The sequence below is a fragment of the Panthera leo genome, chromosome D3 (genome assembly GCF_018350215.1).
Source record: "Panthera leo isolate Ple1 chromosome D3, P.leo_Ple1_pat1.1, whole genome shotgun sequence".
In the NCBI taxonomy this organism is placed as follows: domain Eukaryota; kingdom Metazoa; phylum Chordata; class Mammalia; order Carnivora; family Felidae; genus Panthera; species Panthera leo.
Genome location: NC_056690.1, coordinates 80,538,383 through 80,558,526, shown reverse-complemented (window position 1 = coordinate 80,558,526; position 20,144 = coordinate 80,538,383). Strand labels below are relative to the sequence as shown.

General features: G+C 40.1%; 1 protein-coding gene across 1 annotated transcript in view; it reads right to left on the bottom strand.

Moving 5' to 3' along the window:
- PHLPP1 (PH domain and leucine rich repeat protein phosphatase 1) overlaps nt 1–20,144 on the bottom strand; it is a 212,508-nt gene that overhangs the window by 117,744 nt on the left and 74,620 nt on the right. The window lies entirely within an intron of this gene.

Sequence of the window (20,144 nt, the reverse complement as noted above, 5' to 3'; positions counted from 1 at the left end):
AAAAAATAATAATAGTAATAAACGTAAAAGAAAATTTAAAACCAGTTCTTCATTTTCATTGTGATTTATAGAAGTAACATTATATTGTAATGGAACATGATTCCAGGTCATACCTGTCAAATCTAAATGATCAAAGAGAAGTTTTCATTTTAGTAAGGCAACAAGATATAAAATGTCATTGTCCAAAACACGGGGGAGTTTGAGTGACTTAGAACACACACTGGGAAATCTAAATCCCACATCCAAAACAATAAGATAAAAGCTTCATGGTTACCAAATATATTAAAATGATTTTTAAAATATGAGTGCACCAAAACACTATTTTGTATACATTCGTGGCACAATTACATATGCTATTTTGGTAGAAACTGGTTGGGTGTTTCAACAATCCCATTTCATCATCCTAGAGCACACATAATAACTGCATTTGTCAGCCTCTCTTGGAATTCTGCTGGATTCTTGCAACTAGTCTGGCCAAGAAAATGTGGGCAGAAATATATAAGCCACTTCCGGGTCTGCCTATGCCATACATCCTCTTGCACAGGCTCCTCACCCACTGACCAGCTGAAGATGGTCCAGCAGAATGCTCAGGAGGCTCAAGGGGGTGGTGAGCCACCAGATGGAAGGAGCCCAGGTTCCTGAGTCACTTGGAATGGAGCTGCCTGACCAGAATCATCAGCAATGGACTTGATCATGAGCACAAAAGAAACTTGTACTGTGTTAAAGAGTAAGATTGATATGGTTGATTGTTGCAGTAGCTAAAATGTCTCTAACACAGTTACATTCAAGTCAAAGTTTCACCCTAACTAGAACTGAAATAAATTGCTATCATATTGCATAAGCAAACTTCTAAAACTGGGAACACCAATATGCGTTAGTAGGTTGCTAAGCCTCCCATCCTTCTTACGACCTACAAGGGGAAAAGGGCTCTGATCATTGTGCTACCTGTCACAAGGGAGAGGGGCAAGGGTAAGTGATGCTGGCACGCTTCTTGCAGATAACATAATGGCAGCCAATTCTCCAGAAGAGGGGCTCTGAGCAGCAGCCTGCAAAGCAAGTAGAGTGGCTCTGAAAGTAGCAATGATCCATCTTTTGGTGAAAATTACTCTTGGAATCCTAAACTATTTGTATTAGTTATGGACCCACATGCCTAGGTCTGCCATAAGTTGGGTAGCTTCAAACAACAGAAACAGCTGTAGACTCCAGAAGTCTGAAATCAAGGTGTCAGTGGGGATGATTCCTTCCAAAGGCTTGGAGGGAGAAGCTGTCCTATGCCTCTCTCCTCGATGCTGGTTACAGGTAATCCTTCACACTCCCTGCCTTGTGGCAGCATGATCTCAATCTTTGCCTCTGTCTTCCTATCACATTATTTGTGTGTCTCTGTGTGCATCTCTTCTTGGAAGGGCACCAGTCTTTGGACTTAGGGCCAACTTTAATCCAATATGACCTCAACTTATTACATCTGCAAAGATGCTGAAGTCACATTCTGAGGTTCTGCATGGACATGAAGTTTGGGAGGACACCTACTACACTATTGATCCCTCATCTGAACAAGTCTAATTTTCTTTGGTTTTACAGTTCTTTTTCAAAACTTGATAATTAAATAGTTACAGTACTACGCTTGTTCGGTATGCCATCGTGCATTCTCCATACAATGTGGTGAGTATATTATTAAGTTTACGATAAAACTTAATCATGAAGTGCCCCCTAAGATCAAGCAATTAGTGTTAGCTGAGCTCTAAACAGATTGCTAGGTACAACACGGCATTTTGACCTTTAAATGTTTAAGGCAAATGCCCCAGCCGACGAAAGTATCGTGTCTCTACGCACCGTATCTGGAAATTCAAACTAATAAAGATACATGAAGCATTCCATGATTTTTGCCTGTAGTAGGGCAATAGCTTGGCTACAGACCAATAATTGGTCCATTAGTAGACTGTGCCAGTGTTAGCAGATCACTTCCCTCTAAGTCAAAAAAACTTCTTTCAAAGTTAAACAAACCTCATTGTTTATTTAACTGTCTTCAGGAGAAGCTCTTAGTACTCGAAGAAGATTTAAAAACCATGAAGATTAACCTGCAGACTATCACAGTCTTACATATTTTTTCAACAATTTTACATATTTTTGGTACCTATTTAAAACTCTAAATGAAGCTAGCATCCATCAATTAAACAAACCAACGAGACGGTGAGCTAAAATGCCAACACATGTACAAACAATGTGCCCATTAGATATAAAACACTGAACAGAGCAAACTTACTGAGCATAAACACACGTAACCAACATTCAGGGTAAAAATTACCATCAAAAATAGCATACCTAACATTCAATTAGTTGTAAGACATGCTAAGAAATGCCAATACAATTTTTAATCACTTACATGTATTCAAGGTCATCACTATAAATCATTCTAACTACCTGGGACTAGCAACTATATATATGTCAAAGTAGAAAAGCCATTCATTCTCAATTTCCCTCTCTCCCTCATTATCTTCAATTCTTATCAGTTCTATCTCCCAAATATATCCCAATCCAATAGCTGTCATCTTTTGCTGAGTGAACAACAAACTCTCAGTTAGTTCCTTTGTTTCCATTCTCTAGGTCACTGTGGCAGCCATCCACAACCCCTGTTGTGGGTTGAAATGCAGTCCCAAAAAGATATATTCAAGTCTTAACCCCCAGCACCTATGAATGCAACCTTATATGGAAATAGGGTCTTTGCAAATGCAGTCAAGTGAAGATAAGATCATACTGGATTAAGGTAGCTCAAATCCAGTGACCAGTGTCCTCATAAGAGGAAAATTTGGGGGCGCCTGGGTGGCTCAGTCAGGTAAGTATCAGACTCTTGATCTCAGCTCAGATCATGATCTCATGGTTCGTGAGATTGAGCTCCGCGTTGGGTTCTGTGCTGACAGCAAAGAACCTGTTTGGGGTTCTCTCTCTTCCATTCTCTCTCTCGTTCTCTCTCAAAATAAATAAATAAATAAACTTAAAAATTAAAATAAGGGATGCTGCAGCCTCATCTTAAAAAAAACAAAGGAGGAAAATTTGGACAGGCACACACAGGGAAAATGGGCATGTGACAACAGACATAGGGACTGGAGTGACCCAGTTGCAAAGCCAAAGAACACCATGGATTGCCAGCAAAACCAGAAGCCAGGAAAGACCAGGAAGAATCCTCCCCTAGAGGCTTCAGAGGGAGCACCTCTAGCCTCTAGACCTGCAAAATAAATTTGTCATTTTTTTAAAGATTTAAAAAAAATTTTTTAACGTTTTATTATTTTTGAGAGAGAAAGACAGAATGCGAGTGGGGTAGAGGTACAGAGAGAGGGAGACACAGAATATGAAACAGGCTCCAGGCTCTGAGCTGTCAGCACAGAGTCCGACACGGGGATCGAACTCACAAACCGTAAGATCAAGAACATCACGAACCGAAGCTGGATGCTTAACCGACTGAGCCACCCACGCACCCCTAAATTTCTGTCATTTTAAATCACCCAGCATGTGATAATATGTTACAGTGGCCCCCAGAAAACAGGTGTCAGCAGGGCTGTGCTCCCTCCAGATGTTCTGGGGGAGAATTTGTTCCTTGCCTTTTCCAGCTCAGGAGCTGTCAGCATCCCTTTGCTTCTAGCCACATCACTACAATCTCTGTCTGCAACTTCACCTTTTTCTCTATGTGTCTCAGATCTCCCTCTGCTCACTCTTGTAAGAAAACCTGTGATTGGATTTAGGGCTCTCCTAGATAATCCAGGATAATCATCCCATCACAAGATCTTTAGCTTAATCACAGCCGCAAAGACCCTTTGTCCAAATAAGGTAACACTCGCAAATTCTGGGGATTAGGACATGGTGGACAAGTCCGGGGGCCATTACCACCTACCATACTAGGCATCAGAAACTCACAAATGTGTCTGGCAAGTGAATATACCTTTGTTAGAGAGGAGGAGGGGGGAAACCAAGGAAAGAAAACTGAAGAAATGAGGAAGGTCAGAGGGAGAGGGAATTGTATGTTACGAAGCACTTCTCCCAGTGGCACTCTACCCCAGTCATCTCTACCAGGTAAGCTCCTATCTTTCAAGACCCAATTCAAACGATGACTTCTCTGCAAAGCCCTCCCCCGGTCCCACTTCCCAAGGGCGGAGGGTCCCACACCACTATTTTCGTATCTTTATCCCAACCTTCCCCCCACCTTACCCTCAATTGCTATAGGACTACCAACTCCCTGAAGGCAGCAGCCATGACTTACTCATCTTTCAAGCTTGTATAATTGTCACAGTATATGAGGAGTAGGAAGAGGAAATAAAGCTAACAGTTATTTCACATAAGCTATCTCATTTAATAAAAAAGAAAGCACTTTAAAAAACTGTATTGAAAATGGTGGCGATGTCTGTCAACTTTATCATTACAGTTAAGAAAAGGCAAAAAGGGGGATTCTAGTTGGTGTCTGTAAAATGTGGAAGTCCCTGGAGTGGCCGTCAATACCATCTGGTACCATATGCCTTCATAAGATAAATCGGTGAAGTCAGCACAGCAAGCAGCTCTGAGAGAGAGCATGCCAAGGTCATGCTTCTGCCAGGACCTGGCCCAACAGCATGAGAACAGGCCCGATAACCTAGACACTCCAACCAGCACATCCCAGGGCTTTGTCCTATATTTGGGCTGGTTTTGTCCAGTTTTTCACCTACAAAAAAATACACAGCCTCTGACTCCACAGTCAAAGAGATAAGTAAAACTCAACCCAGACCAAAAGTGTGTGCTTTCATTCATGGCACGGTATTGATTTTTGGTGTCTCTCATGAATTTAGAAAGGAAAAAAACAAAACAAAACAAAAACCAAAAAAACCTAATTTAGTATACAGAATAGAGTCCCCATAGTTTTAAATAAAGCCTAATGATAAATACATTGATATTACTTTAAAGAAAATATTAACATTGAAGTCTAAAATGAGAATTAAGGCAGGATTAAACTGAAAGTCAGATCCTGAATTCTAGACCTGGCTTTGCCACTAACTAGCTCCATGACTTGAGAGAAGTCATTTTACTTCGTTAGGCCTTTATCTCTCAAATGGGGACAGAAAATGGGAAAATCAGATTAGATCACTGGTTAACAAACTGTGTCCTCAATGGTCTTAAATCCCATCTTTCCCCCAATCCAACTCCTAATAAAGAGGGGAACGAACACACACACACACACACACACAAACTGGATGACCTGATTATTAAGGGTCTTTCTTGGCACAAGGTCCTAGAGCTTTCTGTGATTTACACATTAACTATTCCTCAGATACTTTTTCCCAGCTGTATACAGGGTAGCTCCTTAATGCTCCCTATTTTTGTAAATAATGGTGATAGTGCCTTCAGTGTTATTATACCTGTTACTGGTGCTATTTTCTTCTGTAAGAGGTCAGAGGACTGCACGAGCTGTGTCTTTTGAATGTACTAATCATTCCCATGTGCAATCTGCTAAAATCAAGCAAATTTTTAAAGATCAGAAGAATGTTCCTTCCTACTCATCAAACTGTGGCATGATAATTAAGGATCATGGTTAGGAGTCAAAGTTAATGTTAGAAAGAAAAACATGACATTTTCACTTTTATAACCTTTCCGATGTTTACCCCTGTGTATGTCTTCAGAAATACCCAACTTTGGACAGAAAAAGATAGTCATAGTAGAGCTATTTTGAGCTTCTCTCAAATTAATGACTTTAAGTCCTTTGAAAATGTACATGGCGATGGGCTGGCTCAGTTGGTAGAGCACATGACTCTTGATCTCAGGGTTGTGAGTTCAAGCCCCACGTTGAGTATAGAGCCTACTTTAAAAAAAAAAAAAAAAAAAAAAAGTTACATGGTTATAACTTAATTTCCACTGATATCACTTAGGCCTTGTCTCCCTAAAGGTAACCCCCTCAGGGAGAAAATAAAGAAAAGGAAGGAAAATTTTTTTGTTATTTTTTTGTTTGCGGCAACAAAGTTTTGTGTAAAAATGGAAAGGTGGTGGTTTCTAGCTTTTATGTAACATATATATTCTTAAAAATGCAAATTTAGTTACACTTATAATCCAGTCCTACTAAATTTCAATTCATATTAAATGGAGTTTTGTATGATCTACATAAGCACCTCCATACACTGTAGTGGGCATACAAGACATCAGGTTCCAGCCCGCAAAAACCTTACAGTCTAGTAAGATAACCAGGAAAGTACAACATACTTTGATAGAAACCATGACAGAAAAAGTACAATGTACTGGGGAATCACATGAGATACTGATTCCAAACAAACATGATTATTTTAGAAAAGTACTTAGCATTAGAGAACTATTAACAAGTTTGCATATATTAGTGTGACGATTACATGATTACATGCATGGATGGAATCCAAAGAATGGGCTCATCACATCAGACTTGTAACTTCCCAAATGTGTATCTCCAGCCCAGTCTTCTTGCCTCTAACTCTCATTTCCTTTGTCCAGCTGTCTACTCCATATATCCACCTGAACGTCTTCTCCCACCTCTCCAAGATTAACCTATCTTTGGGAAAGGCGATTCCATCCAGTAAGTATCCCGGGTAAAAACCCGTGGTGTATTCCTGGACTCTTCTCTCTTACACACCCCAGATCCAATCCAAGCTCCACCTCCGCCCTATCTTTAAGATATATCCAGAACTCAAACCACGTATCAACCTTACTTCCATCTACACCAGATGTATTACCCTCATCTCTTTCAAGGATTTCTGCCATAGCCTGCGAGCTGGCCTTCCTGCTTGTCCTTGCCTCACACTAGTCTGCTATCAACACAGCACCTGGAATAATATTCCTCGGCTCAAATGCCTTCAATGACTAGGGCTGCAAAAGCCCAAGTCCGTGATAGCCTAGCAATTTCTATTGACCTGGCCCTCTCCTAACTCTCTAAGACACACCAGCCTCTCACTTGCCCTGGCCATGCCCCCGGTCACACAGGCTTCCTTGTCTTCAGGCATCTGAACCCCCAAATATTATCTCTGGTTCTTTCTGTTCAGCCTTCCTCCCTCTACTCTAAAATCACTAACTTCTCAGACTAACCACGTAAAAACTTCTATATTAATTCTGGGTTTCACATTTGGAATTTGGAGCCTTTCATATTAACAATTATAAGCAGTTTTAAATGGCATTTATTCTTAGCTTGGCTCTTAACACTAACAAAATTAATTCACTAATTACCAATGAGTAAAAATTAAAAATTATATCACGTAGAATGACTCTGTAGATTACATTACACGTGCTAGATAAAGCCTGGCAGCTATTAAGTAGGAAAAAAAAGTTCCAAGCCAATAGAATCAATCGTAAGAGAACCCACATACACATACGTTACACGCAAGGTAAACAGAAATCTGAAAATGAATTAATAACTTATTTTCAGAGAAAGCATGAATTTTTTAAAAATCTTTATTTTTGAGAGAGAGAAAGAGCACACAATGGGGGTAGGTGCAGAGAGAGAGGGAGACAGAGGATCTGAAGCAGGCTCTGTGCTGATAGCAGAGACCCACGTGGGGCTTGGAACTGAACCGCAAGGTCATGACCTAAGGCAAAGTTGATGCTTAACCAACTGAGCCATCCAGGCACCCCATGGATTTCTTACAATCACACCAAAATTTCTTTAAAATTTCTTAAAATGGATCACTACTAGAACCAGATATTTTCAAAGCTGTCTCAAGTCCAGTCAATTCTTTTTATGAAAACCTTACTAAGAATTATTTTAACTTCTTTATTTAACAGAATAGTTTTTAATCTAAGAAGACTACAGACAAGAATTTGGAAATTTGAGGGGAGAGGAGTTTTTCAGATTTGTTTTATTTGTTGTAATGGAATTCGGCCTACATAATTCTAATAAAACACATATTGTCTTAACATCTGTATTTAAATCAGAAAACCAATTCTTATCCATCCTTCAGGCCCTGCTTAAATATCTCACATTTCTGCCTTTTTTGTCTATCAAATTAATTTCTCTCTCATCTGTCTTCCCGTTACACTCTACATACACTTCATACTTAAAACATACTTCATACAATGTTAAAATTATTAACTTTCTTATCTTCTGTTAGTTCAGGAGCAAGAATCATGCCATTCACCTATATTATATTCTCAGAGGGCCTAGGTCAATGACAAACACACAGTAGACATTGTCTACACAAATTAACTGGAAATAAGAAAATAAGAAATCACTTCCAATGATGAGAAAAATTCAATTTACATATTGTATTTTCTAATAAAAAACTGGATAGAAAAGAGGAAGAACATTTAGCTGACGGACTGTACATAACTTGTCCTTCATACACAAAATGGCAAATTTAAACCTTTTTGTATTTTTAGGAGCAAAGGAAAACTAATTACTAGTTATGGACACAAAATTATAGACTGCAGTGATCAACGACAACCAAGTATAAACTAAGAGACTACAAATATGACCAAAAACCATGCATTTCTTATGCCAAAACCACCCTTCAATTTCCATATTTATCATTGTTAATGGTGACCAACTCCTTTAGGGAGTGAAAAGCATTATTAACTTCTTAGCCGTATGACTACCTTTTTTACCCCGAGTTTAGAAGAAATAAATGTTTCTCATTCATCCACCTCTTGTCTATCGGCCTCTGCTTATTTACATCTTCAGTTTTATTTGAGGCCTTCAGTTTGTAGGTGCAAGTGGAAGGGGAGATGAATGTCTCCAGTCCCAACAGGAGGACAAAACACTTCTCACCTCTCCAAGTGAATGCAGGCCGGAGCCAAGCTAGCGTGTCATCATCGCACAACTGGACCCTCTTCACCACTCTGGACTCCCCCGCTCCCTTCCTCGCACACCGCGGAGGAGGACTCGGGAAGACACCACTGAATCAATTATTTCTGAATTCTCACCTCAGAGTTATCCAAAGATACAAATGCCTTGGCTCTAGGTTTGTTTGCAACCTATGTGTACAAAACGGTATCTTCTTGTTTATGCTTCTGCCCCAGAAATCATAAGCCTTAGAAGAACTAACTGCTCAATACACACAATTGAAATAGACTTAAAATTTTAGCCTAGTCCCCTTATTTGGTGTCCTTGAGTTTCAGGGTAAATAATTCATGGAAAATATAACTTCCAAGACAAACTAAGATGGATTATGATTAATAAGGACTCATCACCACCTCGTATTTTGCCAATAATGTTACATTAGCATATATTTGTTGGCCAAAGATGTGAGAGTTTCCTTTTCAAATGATAAAAAAGAAAATTATTTCGTGGTTGCATACAATAATCCCTAAAGATTAACTTGAAAATGGAAAACCTAATTAATACATTCATCTTATAATAAACCAGATTTCATTATGAAAAGGAACAAGGGCAGCTTTTTGTGTGAAAAGGATTTGAAACTACAAGCTGACTACTTTTGGATAAATAACATACTGATTTGAATTAATTCCTGATGAACTGAGCATTTCTTGGCATTTCCCCAAACAGGTTCTGATTCTCTTTATCTTATCTCTTTTAGACAACACTTCAGTTCAGATAATCCCAAACAAATTTATAGGGAAAATAAAACTGTACTTAAGAGCTTTAGAGTTAAAGAATATAATCTCACACTAAGATCTGAAGGCAAAGTTCTGTTAAGATAAATAGGAAATTATGGATTTCAAAACAAATGTTAAACTAATCTGCAAAGATATAATTTCAACATTGTAAACAACATTTAGATAGTCTAACTACAGACAGAATTAGTGTATACATAATACAGGACAGAATTACTATTTATCATCTTTTTATTTCCCTACAGTATGTTTGCCTCAGAAGTATTATCATCTTTCAGAAGAAAGGGGTTCTCTCAAAATCTTGGAACCAATACAAATAGCAACTACAAAAAAGAGTCAACTAACTAAATAATAAGCTATTTTGAAAGTATAATATATTTGCTCACCAGTCCCACTGCTATGATCATTTTATGTGCTATGCCTAAAAATGGGGAAAGCAGGGGAAAGGAAAAAGTACAAATAATAAATAATGGGAAGGAATAACATACAAGATTTCCTTTCCTTCTGAGTCTATCAATAAATTCACTTCGGAATTACTAAAAAAAAAAAAAAAAAAAAAAAAAATCAGTCTAGAAAGAAATAGAAAGGAGTCACGTAATAGAAATTACTGGTTTTCTCGGGGCGCCTGGGTGGCTCAGTCGGTTAAGCGGCCGACTTCGGCTCAGGTCATGATCTTGGGGTCCGTGAGTTCGAGCCCCACCTCGGGCTCTGTGCTGACAGGTCAGAGCCTGGAGCCTGTTTCAGATTCTGTGTCTCCCTCTCTCTGACCCTTCCCCATTCATGTTCTGTCTCTCTCTGTCTCAAAAATAAATAAACGTTAAAAAAAAAAAATTAAAAAAAAAAAAAAAAAGAAATTACTGGTTTTCTTGATTGACTTGCCTAAATTTTATCTACCAATCCTCCATTCATCTCTATAGGCATAGACACACCTAATGACTACCTCAAAAAGTGTAAGAGATACTTCTTGTGTTCAGCAAAAAGACATGTCCTTCTGAGGGCAAAGATGTATATAAAACTCTTGAGCTTGAGTTTTTGTTTTGTTTTCTCTATGGATAGATGAAGAAAAGCAGATGGGCAGGTGAAAAAGCCATTTTGTTCAAAATTTAGGATATTATAGACTATCAGAAACAGGACAAACAGAACAATCACTATTTGTATTAAGAGAACATTTTTAACCCACTTAAAACTATTTTCAGAGGAGACTGAATTAGGTAAAACATTTTGAAATACTTTATTTCCAATGATTTAAAACTTAAAAACAAAAACAAAAAAGCATGTCTAGCTATCCAAATGGATAAAAGGAAGGGGTGGGGGGGGGGGGGGACTCTTGACCTCTATCTCACACTGTAAGTAGATACTAGCATAGGAGAATATCGACATTACCTTAACATAGACAAAGATTTCAGTAGGACACAAAAAGGGATCATTGTAAGGAAAAGGTAGACATGTTGGAATACATTAAAACTAAGAATGTCTGCCATCAAAAGACAACATTAAGAGTGAAAGAAGCAAGCCACAGAATGGGAAAAAAGGCATCTGCAACACATATGAGTAGCTAAGTAAGGACTCCTATTCAGAATATAAAAAAAAAAAAAACAAAAAAAAACTCTACAAATTAGTAAAAATAAGTGTTTTAAGGAGACAACCCAGTAAAAAACTGACCCTCCCACCATCTTTCTCTCCCACATACACACATATATTTACAGAGCCAATAAACATATGCAAGGTGCTCAACCCAGTTATTGGGAAATGCAATTTAGAATTACAATGATACAGGGGTGCCTTGGTGGCTCAGTCGGTTGAGCATCCGACTTTGGCTCTGGTCATGATATCACAGTTCATGAGTTCGAGCCCCACGTCAGGCTCTGTGTTGACAGCTTGGAGCCTGGAGCCCGGTTTGGATTCTGTGTCTCCCTCTCTCTCTCTCTCTGCCCCTCCCCTGCTCACGCTCTGTCTCTCTCCCTCTCAAAAACAAATAAACATTAAAAAAAAAAAAAAAAAAAGAACTACAATGATACAATTCTATTTATACACAGTCCAAAACAGGCAAAATTAGCTGACATTGTTAGAAATCAGGAGAGTGGTTATTTTAAAGGCAGAGGGTAAAGGTAGTAACTAGTAACTTGGTGATTAAGATTTGTGCCGCTTTTTGAATGTGTATTTCAGTAAAAGATTTACTTTTTTAAAAAAGCAATTTGATTTCGAAAGCTAATGAGCAAATATTTAAATTAAAATTTCTATCTTGCCAAATTTGCAACGACGTGGATGGAGCTAGAGTGCATCATGCTAAACGAAGAAAGTCAGTCAGAAACAGGCAAATACCACATGATTTCGCTCATATATGGAGTTTAAGAAACAAAACAGGTGAACATATGGAGGGTTGGGGCAAGGGAGGGAAAAAAAAACCATGAGAGACTCTTAAAGATAGAGAACTGAGGGTTGATGGGATGAGGCGGGTGGGCGAGGGGCTAGATGGGTGACGGGTAGGTATGAAGGAGGGCACTTGTGATGAGCACTGGGTGTTGTAATTGATGAATCACTGAATTCTACTCCTCAAACCGATGTTGCACTGTATGTTAACTAGCTAGAATTTAAATAAAAAATTGGAAGGGAAAACAAACAGGTTGCTCAGGCCCTTCACAAATTTTCCAACAAAAAAAAATTAATTTCTAGCATATACCAATTGTTAACACCAATATGAACCCTTAATATATCCAGAGAGCATACTCTTCCAACACTAAACGTTTTGAGATTATTTTTAAGTCTGACTTCGTTTAAGAGAGACTATTTTAAGGCATAAAATACATAAAAACAAAAGTATAAGTGATTAAGGCATAGGCAGCATGCCTTCTTGGTTTTCCAGGCTATTCTGCCAATTCATCTTCTGCACTCACCATACACCCAGCCCTCACTAGGCTCCCCTCCACACTTATCTGTCCACACTGCCCTGCCTTCATTCCTGCTATTCTCCCTGCCTGAGAGGACAGTCCCAAACTCCTACCCCAATTCAGTTTTTCATTTGAACTTCATCAGTCTGAACTCTCCCATCCAAAAGGCATAATTAGTAGGTTTCTACCTAGTTTATATTCCTCAGACAACCTTAAAAGCTGCCCAACTAAGTTCCAAGTGACTACAGAGGACACAGTCTCATTCATTTCCACACTTGTAGTGCCTAGCAGCACAGTGGGAAGATGGAGGACAAGAGGCATGTGTGCATTTGAAAAAAAAAAAATTATAGAATGAGACCAAATTCCTTTTAATTCAACCAGTATTCAAGTGTATTTTAGCTAAGATATTTAGCCCTAATTAGTAGATGAGAAGTCAAGTGATTCTGATTCAGCTGCATTTTGTAGTCCGTCTTGCTACCTCTCTCCACCGATTCCACATGGCGGTGAGATGTTCTAGAGCCACATCTACTGTAACCGCAATGCCTAAACCAGCTTCGATCATCAAGATTCACAGTCATATTCTATCTGGGAGAGGGTTCATCCCCACTTGTTCAGCCTCCACTGTGCTCTTTCCCCTCCATGGCATTTAATCTACTCCCTTCCTCAATGCCGCCCCCACCCCCCCCTCCACCCAGCCCCTTAAGGAGACTTGGGGTTTGTTCTCATTTGCCTCCTGGGTTGGCTCTGCTGTTGTGCTGATCTGATTCAGCTCTTTAATGTGCCACTCTCCCTCTCTCCCTGGGCACGTAGTCTGTCCCTTCCCCAACCAGTGCTGAGTTTACCCTTCTTTTCTCTGGCCTCTCTTCCAACCAACAATGGGAAGAAGGGGTAGTTCACCTCCCTCTGCTCCCTCCTCCAAACTTCCTCTGCCCCTGGGTGCTAGTGAACACACTGGTCCATGAAGGAAGGTGGTCGGGGGAATGAACGAAACGGAAGGTGAAAAGGAAAAGACGTGAAAGAAGATGGGGAGAGGGGAAAGAGAGCAAGTAAAAATATAAACGGTACAGACATTCAGCAAAACAACACAAAGGTAACAGTGTTCCCGGAGACCAGGAATGACAGCTTCGTGGTAGGTGAATGTGGACATGACATGAAAGGTAAATATAAATGATGGGATGTGGGGAAGATAAGAAGTAGGTGAGAAAATGTGTTGAGATGCTAAAGGCTGTTGAGACAGAAGGTAAATGCCTATGACTTGGTAAGAAAAAGGGGAAACTATGGACATAAAAACAAGCGGGACACCCACACAGCTCAGTGATGAAGAGTATGGGCTGTGGGGTCAGGCTGTCGAAGTCCAAACCCCAGCTCTGTCCTTTAGGAGCCAGACAAACAAGTTCCTTAACAACCCCCTAGCGGTAGATCTGTTGTTGTTGCCCGGCTTTGTTTCTAATGGTTTTGCTGGTGCCTTATCCACAGCACCTAGAACGATGGCTGGCACTCAAAATACAGTTCGTGAATCGATGAATGAATACCCTTAACCTCCCTGAGAATTTCCATAGATATGAAAGGAAGATTATATGAAACCAGATTGCTGTGAGGGTAAGACTAATGTAAAGCATTTAGAACAATGTCAGGCATCACAGAAAGCATTCAATAAGGTGAACTTTTTACTAGACATCAAGCTATCATAACTAGAGAGATCTGAGCACACCTGCAGAGAAGTATCCCTCCCCACAGTCAGCTATGAGCAAAACGAGCAATAAGATAATTTAGAAATAACTTATTTTACAAAGTATAGTGCTGACAATTTTTTAAATCTGGGTATAAAACTTACACAAATATTTTGAAATTTACTAAGCTCTTAAGTTTAGTAAATATGATCATCACTGATACAAGGCGTAATATGTTCTTTTACTAATTGTTCTAGAAACATGAGAACTAGAACACAGTCCTCCTGGCTCATTCAGCAGTTTTACAATAGACCGTACAGGCCATCCAACTCCAGGGGCCTGGGATCCAATTTTTAACATAAACATTAAGATCACCCCAGTAGCTGATCCCAAACACTAAATTACCCAAGTCCTTTATAATTACTTTTTGACATGTTTGGCTCCATTGCAGCACTGACTAATTTTGGTAGTGCAGTTGTATGTTATATAAAAACAGTCCATGCTTGATGCATCTCTTTAGCGCCAAACCACACCTTCCACATAAAACACGTCACCTTGGCGGGGTGCCTGGGTGGCTCAGTCGGTTAAGCATCTGACTTCGGCTCAGGTCATGATCTCACAGTTCGTGAGTTCGAGCCCCACGTCGGGCTCTGTGCTGACAGCTCTGAGCCTGGAGCCTGCTTCGGATTCTGTGACTCCCTCTCTCTGCCCCTCCCCTGCTCACACTCTGTCTTTCTCTCTCTCTCAAAAATAAATAAACATTAAAAAAAAAATGTCACCTTGGCAAACCCCCCATTAAGAATGAATTGCTCTGGATAATTACATTAGAAATTACCATTAATTCAACTCGCAACTTAATGTGCACAAATACCAAGAAGGGCTATTTCCAGTTAAGTGAAAGCAGACAGTAAGAAGAAACTTCATAAAATAAACGTCAGCTGAATTTCTCTCCGTTGGTACGTCTACCACCAGCAGTGACAAGAGAGCCTCACCCCTAAGGATTGAGGTTGCGAATGTTTACAAAAACTCACTAAGCCAGGCAAAGAATGTAGGTACCTTGAGAAGCCCGGTCAGCACCTAACACCTCCAAGGCACTCGAGAAAGTAAGTCCCTCACTCAATAAGTTATTATTAGGATCACAAGCAGTTAAGACAAACTCTCAATGCAATAAAACAAACAATGAGAACCAAGGCAAGTGTCACAACTGAGATGGTCATTCCCCTCTGTTTCTATGACCCCCTGGAGGAGTGCCTCCATTCTTCAACCACCCTCACTTCACCTCCCTCGTGGGGGTAATCTTAACTGCGTGTAATGGAAGACATTAAGGGTGAGAGTCTGTTTGCACTACGAGTAGATCAGCCCTAGAGGGGAAAAAAAAAAAAGTTGAGACCATCACGTACCCTGTTATCTAATATAAATATCTTCAGAGCTAGTTTTAAATTTTTTTTTTTTAACGTTTATTTTTGAGACAGAGAGAGACAGAGCATGAACAGGGGAGGGTCAGAGAGAGGGAGACACAGAATCCGAAACAGGCTCCAGGCTCCGAGCTGTCAGCACAGAGCCCGACGCAGGGCTTGAACTCACGGACCGTGAGATCATGACCTGAGCCGAAGTCGGCCGCTCAACCGACTGAGCCACCCAGGTGCCCCTAGAGCTAGTTTTAAAACATGAAGACTGCCCTTGCTACAAATAATCAAACCACAAACTATAGAGCTGACCCAAATAAATTAACATTTATGCAACACAAAATCTAAAGCCTTCATGTATTTGCTCTGATTATGGTGGCAAAGGGTAGAATAAGCTATGTCAAAATTCCACAATGTGCGCTAAATAAACCATCACAGATTGTAACTGGTGGAATAAAATAGGGACTCAAATTCATCATGGTCTGTCTACAGCAAGCTGAAGAGTGGTAATAAGATTAGAGGAAGTAACAAGCATTGCAGTTAATTAACCACTTGGCTTGTTCCCTCATTTCCTTCAAGTCTCCTCAAACTACAGTAAAGGCCTGCCCTAACCACCCCACATGTATAATAGCAGAGCCTGTCTCCTCCCAGTATGCTGGCACCCCCTTACCCTGTCCTATCACTTACTATATTACATAACTGACTTCTTTCTGCATTATGCCTCTTACCTTTTCTCTCCACTAGAATATACACTTTACGAGACACAGATCTTTGTTTTATTCTTGGTTGTATCCTGAGAACCTGCAGCAGAGAAGTTGTTCAGTGCTTCCACATAGTGGCCCCAATAAAAAGTTATAACAGTGAGGGTGTGCCTGGGTGGCTCAGTCGGTCAAGCAGCCGACTCTTGGTTTCGGCTCAGGTCATGATCTCACGGTTCGGGAGTTCAAGCCCCACATTGGGCTCTGCTCTGAGGGCGCAGAGCCTGCTTGGGATTCTCTCTCTCCCTCTCTCTCTACTTCTCCCCTGCTCGCTCTCCCTCTCTCTCAAAAATAAACATCAAAAAAACAGTTGTAACAGTGAATCACTGGCTAATACTAAAGATCTGTTTTACTATGGGGGTGCCTGGGTGGCTCAGTAGGTTAAGTGTCTGACTTTGGCTCAGGTCGTGATCTCGTGGCTCATCGGTCTGGGCCCCACACTGGGCTCTGTGCTGACAGCTCAGAGCCTGGAGCCTGCTTCAGATTCTGTTTCCATCTCTCTCTGCCCCTCCCCTGCTCACATACTATCTCTCTCTCTCTAATATAAATAAACATTTTAAAAAGTTTTAAAATAAAAAAGATCCGTTTTACTATGATAAAAGTGTCTTAGTTACAAAAGAATATTCTTAAACAGACTAGAAAGTAAGAATTTTATTTATCAGTTCTCTTTAAGTATCTGAGGCTTCAACTGAAACAAATGAGTAAAGATCAAAGTTAACTACTGTTCAATAAGGTCAAATATCTGTATCTCACTTGGCCAACATTCATAGATCACTTGCCTACGTACAGAATTCTAAGAAAGGACAATTTAGGCGTGGATTGCAAAAGAAACAGAAAATAGAATTTCTCTTCCCGAGCAATTAACAATCCAGATGACAATATGCAATCCAAAAACAAAACAGTAATCAACAGTTTTCTGAGACAACTGCAAATTCTTAACAAGTTCATTTCTATCTTCCAGCAGATGGCTGACCAAAACTGTGCTTTGTTGATGTTTTTAACAAATTTTCACAATGAATAATCATGTTCAAATGCTTTCTCTTCTCTTTGCCTATGGAGAGAGTCCCTGGCATATTCTATGTAAAGGCACCTGACTGTGCTCCAGGAAAGGAGCTGTACTTTTTCTGTTCTGATAACCTTCAACTCTTCCCTATTTCAAATGTTCAAATAATTCCATCTATAAAGTTCAGCCAAGTTCATAAACTATCTGGCAAAACAGCAAAATACAAAGAGACCTGGGACCTTGGCAGGGAAAGGGATGAAGGTTAAAGCTATGTTTGAACGATTCCTTCCTTTCCTCTACTAGGTTCAAAGTCTTTCTTTTAGCTATTAATTCATTGTGGAAGCAATATAGCACCACGGTTCAAAACAGCCTATGTTTGGTGCCAGACAGCCTAGGTTTGGGTCCTAACTCCGTCACTCTGTTGACCTCAGTCTCAGTGTCCTCCCTGTAAAATGGTAAAAACAACAGTTACCTTCCTCATTAGTTTGTTGCCAATATAACTATAAAATGTAGAGACTGACACTTCACATTTCTATTATCATTAAGAGCCTCTGAATACTACCTGTAAGTCTTACAGACTTGGAATTTACTTTTAACAGTGTACTTCAACAAAACCCATTCTGATCAACAATTTTAGGTCTGTCCAGAAGGTAATCATAAGATATAACCTGCTTTATAAATTGTAGGCTCACAGGGGCGCCTGGGTGGCTCAGTCGGTTAAGCGTCTGACTTCGGCTCAGGTCATGATCTCGCGGTGGGTGGGTTCGAGCCCCAGGTCGGGCTCTGTGCTGACATTTCAGAGCCTGGAGCCTGCTTTGGATTCTGTGTCTCCCTCTCTCTCTGTTCCTCCCCCACTCACGCTATATGTCTCTCTCTTTCTCTCTCTCAAAAATAAATAAAGCTTAAAAAAATTTTTTTAATAAATAAATAAATAAATAAATAAATAGTGGGCTCACATAGCAAATAGGAAAAATGCTCCATGTATGAGAAGCTTGGTAACCTTTCAAAGAAGGACCAGTTTCAGTTCATATAAGAAATTAACACACCTTCAGTGAAAGATGACACAGTATAACTGTATCTCCAGAACATTATTTTAATTGCTATGTATAGGACATCTGAGACCACTAACAGACTGGAAACAGAGAAACCTCCGGGCAGGCGATTACTACAATAATCTAGGCAACAGGGCAATACGGGGCAGTGAGGGGTTAGAGGGGGAACTTAGCAAGGAAGAGGCAGACAAGCCATACTAAAAGTCTGAGTAGGGAGGAGAAACAAGACACTGGCAGGAGAAGGGGATTCTATACCTTCCAGAGGAAGGGACGGAAGACAAACTTACATTTATTTCAGGAGCTCACAGGGCTCAACTGAAAAAGCTCCTTTGAAGCAGAGGTCAGCAAACTAGTGCCCAATGGCCAAGTCTAGCCTGTGGCCTGTTTTTGTATGGTCAGTGAGCTAAGAGTGGTCCTTAAATTTTTAAAGTGGAATTTTAAAGAGTTGTAAGAAACAAATAAAACAAGTAAGAGTATACAGTAGATCTGTATGACCTGCAATGCCTGAAATATTTCCTGTTCGGCCCTAAGCAGAAAAAATTTGCCAACCCCTGCCTGAAAGTAATATAATTCTTTTTTAAGGTTATTTGTTTTTGAGAGAGAGAGAGAGAGAGCGAGCGAGCGAGCGAGCGAGCATGAGTGGGGTCAGGGCAGAGAGAGAGGGAGACACGGAACCCGAAGCAGGCTCCAGGCTCCAAGCTCTCAGCACAGAGCCTGACGCGGGCCGAACCCATGAGCCACGAGATCATGACCTGAGCTGAAGTCGGATGCTCAACCGACTGAGCCACCCAGGTGCCCCTATAAAGTCAGATTCCAAAATAAACTGGAACCGGTAGATAATGAAGAAGTTGGGGGGCTATGTAGTGCAAGGTCCCTGATTTCCATTTTCTCTACTCTGTTGTCAAGAGAAGCATTTTGTTTTCTACTCCACCCACTTAATCCCTAATGTGGTTTTATGTTAGTAAAATGAGGGATACTCATTAAGAAACTAATTCTCCCCAGCACCACGAACCCAGGCCTACAGAGTCCCCTTTCAATATTATTTTTTAAAAAAAACAAACCCAAAAACAAAACAAGGGCCAGTTTTGAGTACTTCATCCTTTTTTGTCATCAACAATAAAGATAAATAAATAAAATCTAAGTGATTTGTGTAAAAAATTAGTACTTTAAATTGCTAATTGTAGATTAAAATGGTAATAATGAAACTATCCACAAAAACATATGCTTGTGTATTTATGACCTTTCTTCCAAAGTTCCAAAAGGCTTAAAGAGAGCCACTTTTATCCCCAGGATAAAAGTGCTGATTTAGAATTTCTTTAACAGGGGGTACCTGGGTGGCTCAGCTGGTTAAGCATCTCTCAATTTCAGCTCAGGTCATGATCTCACAGTCATGAGATCGAGCCCGTATTGGGCTCCTCACTGGGTATGGAGCCTGCATAAGATTCTCTCTCTCCCTCTGTCTCTCTCTCTCTCTTTGTCTCCCCCTCACTCACAAGCATGCAAGCATGCTCTCAAAAAAAAAAAAAAAAAAAAAAAAAAAATTAAAATAGAATTTCTTTAACAAAACCTATCTTTCAGGAAAGCAAATTAGTGAGTTATGGCAAAGGTCCCTAGGCATGTGGATAGCAAAACAGAGACTCATCCGTATCAGGAAACCAAACTTGTAAAACTGACGTTTGATACAGGATTGGACACAAGAGAAACTAAGACCCAAAAGTAGGCCAACAGGCCCCAAATTAAACTCATCATCTCATCTCCTAAAAACTGTTCCTCCTCATATATTTTCTCTCTGGCTTCCCCCATTTGTTACTCAAACCTTAAGCCAGC